At 43.1% G+C, this 6,000-nt stretch overlaps 1 long non-coding RNA gene across 1 annotated transcript in view; it reads right to left on the reverse strand.

Annotated features, from left to right (window-relative positions):
• Positions 1 to 5,684, reverse strand: part of LOC310889938 — a 38,375-nt gene extending 32,691 nt beyond the window's left edge. Inside the window, exons 1-2 of the long non-coding RNA XR_014576924.1 lie at positions 5,625 to 5,684; positions 4,225 to 4,610 (exon numbers count right to left, since the gene is read on the reverse strand). This is a non-coding gene — a long non-coding RNA (uncharacterized lncRNA). The remainder of the gene's footprint in view (positions 1 to 4,224; positions 4,611 to 5,624) is intronic.
• Between the last annotated feature and the right edge of the window lie 316 nt (positions 5,685 to 6,000).

Consider the following 6,000-nt stretch of genomic DNA (forward strand, 5'->3'; position numbering starts at 1 on the left):
GAGACAAAAAAGAAAAATTTGCAAAAAAAAAAAAAAAACTAATAAAATGAGCCCAAATGCAGGAAGAAAAAAAAATAATGCCACTGAATTAAAAATTAAGAAACAAACCACACATTGATTTGTTGAGTACAAAAGTAGAATAAAATTTTTTAGCCATTCATTCAGACAAGATTGCTTTACCATGATTCATAAATTTGTTTCAGCTGCCCACCCTGTTCAAAAGACACCTTGGATAACATGGAGCTGCCAGATCTTCCCCAGTATGCCGGGGTCTGGCCAGCACAGCCTCGCCAGGAACAGTCAGGGCACCACGATGCCGTGGTTTGTCAGCTATTTAAATGTAAAGCATCTCCCAGGCTTCTTCCACCCCTTCCTGGACAAGATGTAGCATTAAAGAATTGTCACAGGGATTCATGTCATACCTGCATGCAAAACTTTCTCATCCTTCTCCCCAGAACTTTGTGCCCTTGCTCTTGCTCGCCAGCAGCTAAACCACAGGCAAACATCCGACCCCAGCAGGAATTTTCAACCCTTACGTGATGTTTAAGTTCTTCTTCCCACCAGCTTTGGGAACAACATCTGGAGAAGGGCCCTTGGCAGCGGGAAAGTGAAGGAGACAGGCTGTGCTTGGGGAGGGTGCACACCTTGGTGGCAGGGCGAAGAGAAGGGGATGCCTCACCTGCTGCAGAACAACCCAGGCATGTGCTAGCATGGTGTTTCCATCCCACACTTGCGAGCTTTCCCTGTTGGTTTTTTTTTTTTTTTTTTCCGAGAAGGCTGTTTGTTCACAGGTACAATTTTAGCTTGCAAATTTTTAATGACACAGAAATGTGCGCCTGAATACATTCTCATGTTTCCAGTGATTATCAGTTCGCAGGGTGGTGTCAACTACAAATGCCATGCAAATAGCTTCAGCTATTCAGCTCCGGTGAACACTGGATGATTAAGGCTGCCCAAAAGAAAGAGAATAAAACCATTCCTCTTGTCATTTCTGAAGTCCAAGGGAGAGGAGAGCCACAAGTTTCGGTAAATGATCTGCAAGTGAAATGCTGCATGGCGAGCTCGTCAGCATGGATGTGCAGCAGGGTGGCGCGCCGCTGCGTGCCGCGTAGCATGGGGAGTTGCTAGGTTACCCCGAGAAGCAGGAATTCAGGGAACAAAGTACTCATATCTTTTTCGATTTTGAAAAATGAAATAGGTATTGACACAAAGTACAGTGTGGCACTGGAGCGATTTCATCGTGAAGAGATCAGAGGGAGGCAGCCTTTCATCTCGGTGGCTGCGGTTTGCCTCTGGTTGCGACTGGGACAGCGTGCTGGTGGGAGGATGCTGCTGCACCCCAACAGCCCCAAAACCCCAAAGCTGCTGGGCAGCTGCTGCTCTCAGTCAAAACAGCTGGTCCTACAGGAACTTCTGCAGCCCCTGTGATGTTTAGGCCTTAAACAGGCAGGGAGGGGGGAGCTCCCTTTCATGCTAGGAAGAAATCTGACAGCTCTAGTGGAGGCTCTCAGCCTACTGGTGTTGTGCCTTGAGATTTGTTTTGGTCGTTATTGTCATCCTCCTGCTGCTCATAGATAATGCCACAGTTTACAGTCAGGTATTGTGTGAACTGAATGGTTTATGTCATTTGTGCATTAATGACTCTTTTCATAGGATTAATGATCCTATAGGATCCTATTGGAAGGCACTGGGAGCACTGGGGAGGGCAGGAGTCAGGGAAGTCCCTCATAAAGGCTGCCATTCCTCACATTTTATGCTTGGGATGATCAGAGGAACTTCCTCTGTGCATGGTGCTTCTGTTATCCTGACAGACCTACACCCATACTTCCATGCTAGGAGCACGTTTGTCCCTGTCAAATGAAGAGCCACTCAGAATAAACAAGTTACACAATATTTTCATCTTTCAGTCCAAAGTGGCATGCATGTCCTCCAGCAATCCCACAGGGACTTCTCTGTCAGGTGAGGCAAAATGCCATCCTCTTGCAGTTAACCACAGCCCCAGCATCTCATTGTCAGTTTAGCAGCACTGCTCAGACCACGGTGGATGAGCTACAGGAAGGGGTTGGGGCTTATTTTATTGCTGATGCTTTTCACATCTGTCTTTTCAGATTGTCAGCAGATTTTATATTCTGTGAAAATGAATATAAAGGTTGAATAAAGGTTGTATTCTTGTGGATGGATTCTGATGACACCATAAATTACAAGGGCAAGCCCTGAAAAGTTTGTAAAACACCACCAGAAACCAAGGGTAAACTTACTTTTTATAATTTCAAAATGACCAGGACTTTAGTTTCTTTTACTATTTCTGTAAAACTTCAATCTGATTAAAACTGCAAGTATATTATATATCTAATTGTCAGAATTTTTTGGATTCCAGAAACAGATCTGAATTTACCTACAGAAAGGATTCTTCATAGGTATAGGTTTTAAAAATTAGGGCTGTAAGGATATCCTGTGATCCATATTGCTGCCTGAAGGCAGAGTTGACTACACGTATGTCTTTCCTTATACGTGTTTTTCTAGCTTGGTCTTAAAAACCACTCATAATATTGGTTGGTATTTCAGCTTCCCGAGGCAAAACACAGATTTTCCAGTGTTTACCTGTTCTTAATATTCATTAGCTTTCCCTGATGTTTAAACTCAACCATATCTTTTATAACATGATATGAACTCAGAATTCCCATCTCATTTATAGCAGACAGAAAGGAGAGCTATCCCTTTCTTTCTTAAAGTTCTTTTTGGAATATTTAAAGATTATCAGATTCTTCTTAGTCATCTCTTCACTACAGTAAACTAATCCTCATTTTCTTCAACTTCCCCTCCTAGTTCATGTTTCCCAGAGCTGTTCAAGCTGCATCCTCTGCATTTATATCCTCTCACATTCTCCCTTTCTTCTTTCTTTATCCCATGCAACTTTGCACCTTAAAGTTTGCAGCCAACCTATAAATACCGATGGCAGGTCCTCAGCTGGAGAAAATCTATCTTGCTACACAAATGGAATCAAGATGGCTTAAGCCAACAGTTACAACCCTTTGCTGTAAAGTGGGCGTGTAAGTGCTTGACAAGTGCTTTGAACTACAAGAGCAAGAAAGCACTGCAAAAGCAAGAATTGCTATTTCTTTTTCTGCTGTTGGTAATCATCACCCATCATACTCCATCTCTGTAATGATAAACCCAAATAAGCATCACTACACAACAGTGAAAATCATTTGGAAAAAAAAATATATATATGTCTTCATATATGGGCTTCATTTGGATGTGTATTGGCCATGCACACGTTAGACAATGCCTTATGCACCTTTTCTCTTGTGTATGTCAGATGCCCACCAGCTCTGGTACTGAGGTATAAAAACCTGCTTAGATAATTAGGGATGGGTTACAAAAATTGAGAAATCAGCTCCAAAGCTCACCTCAGTGTAGTGGTGATGCTGATGCAGAGCACACATGAAGAGCTACACACTGCATCCAGGCCCATAAACCACTGCATTGCCACCACATGGCAAGGCTGCAGCCTGGTGCAGGTCTGTGACCTCCCCATGGTGGAGCAGGGTTGCCTTGGGCCACCCCAAAGCAAAACAAAAATGAGCTTTTTCCATAGTAAAAACAAGTTAGAGTTGTGTTCTTCTTCCATATCTTCCCTTGGAATATTATTGCTATTAACCTTCCCTACCTCATGGAAGAATACTAGTGTTAGCTGTTCAGTTCTTCGTGTTTTATTGTTTAAGGCAATTTATGTCACATAATTCTGGGACACTAACCCAAAATAGACAACAATGGAAACATCTATTTTTAATCCCTTGATGTGTTACATGCTGTATTTTCTCCAGTACTGGCTTTATCTTTCTATTCAGCAGATAAAAACTAATTTGAAAACATTCTTCTAGAATATAGAGCATCAAATTATACCCTGGAGTCCAGAAAATCAAATTATTTTTTAATTTTAAAATAATTCCATTAAGAACTTGAATTATCTTGCAACACTAAATTTTCAGTAAGATTGTAGAACTACAACACAAAGTTTTAACAGAAAATGGGATTTGTGTTGCTTGATTTCAATTTTTTGTTTCTTTTTAATAGTTTTAAAGTGTCTTTCTATTTTAAGAAGAGGATTTGTAAAAATGGTATCATGGGGTGCATATTTTTCAACTCTCAATGACTTCCAGATCCAAATCTGATAACTTTAAAAGCAAAGAGATTTCTTTTTAACTCCTTTTTTTTACTCACCTGTTATGTTCCTTATGTCTGCAGAGTGCTTGACTTGTCCTTTGTAAGAAAAATGTTGCTCAAGGCAGCTGAAATGAAAGGATCACAGTATGTTGACTACTCCTTCTCCTGTCTTTCATTTCCTTCAGTGTTCACGGTCTGTGATGCAGCTATTTGAGTCAGTTTAATCTTTGCTTGTAAACATTTCCCTCGCTTGCAGCGAAGCTGCAGCACTCAGTGTTCTTCTTCAGAGAGATCTCGGGTGCAAGGTGAAGGCTTTGCACCATCTGAAGGTTATCCAGAGCCTGTGAGGTGCCTGGGGAAGAGTTTCTGAGGCGTGCTACACCTGGCAGGTCCCCACCGTGTTTGTTTTGCAGTTGCTAGAGGCAGCAGATCACAATCTTCCTCTGGTAGAACAGATGTGGTGTTTGGTGAGAGGGCTATGACATGAACTCCAGCAGTACTGCCACTCCTGGCCTAACCTGACAGTGGGCCTACAGTGACTGTGAACATGGTGTGAACACACCACCGGTTATACCAAGCTATGGAAGCCAAGCTTTGCTTTCCAGACACCCCACCACAACCCGCTCCTCTTCACTGAGGCCATTCCCTTTCCCCTGTGCTGTGCACAAGGGTGAGTGATTGACAAAACGGGCCTACGGCAGCACCACTGCCATGACAGGCTCTGAGCCCGGTCAGAGAGCAGGCCCGGGTGTCACGCAGGGCCCACCTTCCCCTCCTATCTTTAGGTTGGATATTAGGAGAAATTTGTTTAATGAAAGGGTTGTCTGGGATTGGAACAGGCTGCCCAGGGAAGTGGCTGAGTCACCACCCCAGAGGTCTTCAAGAATCGTGTAGATGGAGAACTTAGTAGCATGGTTTAGTGGTGGACTTAGGACAAGGTTAAAGGTTGGACTAGATGATCCTAGAGGTCTTTTCCAACCTGAATAATTCCTGTCCTGAGGTACCCGCTACCAGCCTGCAGCACCGGCGTCCCTGTCAGGTAACACAGAGCTGTGCTTGCCCCAACACGAGCCACGATCCCTGGCTGGAAGAGCAGCAGCCAGTCTAGCCTTTTCTACATGAAAATCCATAACATGTGCCAATAACGCACAAACAAGAACACACTTTGCCTTTTAGCTTCAGGTTCACAAGCAAAAAAACAAATGGAGACCACAAGTAGGTCTAAAATGGAGATTTCCAGTGTAGCAGCGTGAGCATATTTGCCGTATGGATTCAGTCTCCTTGCTTTCTCCCTGCAAAAGTGAACTGCAGCCTTACCTAGCAACGACACAGGCTGTGCATGCTCATAAAGCAACCAAATGCAGCATTTCTGAAGTAAACAATTATAGCATTTCGATTATTGGAATGTGTCTCGCGTTCAGCATGACTGCCCTGCAGAGAAAAGCCTAAACACTTGCCTGCATCCATCTGACTGCACAAGGTGAGCACGCAGAATTTGTTCCTTCATTCCAGCTGGAAAGATGGTTTCATAACACCGTTCATCAGCTCCTGAAAATTTCCAGTCCCTTTGCTGTCAGGATTGCACACATTGTTCCTCCATTCAAGAGCCATATGTTGGCATCACAACTGTGCCAGCACTGCAGTAATGCCAGATCCCGTGAAATAGGCTTAAAAATGAAAACCTAGAAAACGTACAGAAAAAAAAATACATTAAGATATACCATGCAGATCTCTCAGGGTGAGTTTATTATGTTTTTCAAAATTAATAGGAGATGCAGGATAATAGATGGCCCAACAGTGACTACAAAGCTAAAACTATGTGACGGGCTCTGC

Source organism: Anser anser, assembly GCF_964211835.1.
Source record: "Anser anser genome assembly, chromosome: Z".
Classification (NCBI taxonomy): Eukaryota; Metazoa; Chordata; class Aves; order Anseriformes; family Anatidae; genus Anser; species Anser anser.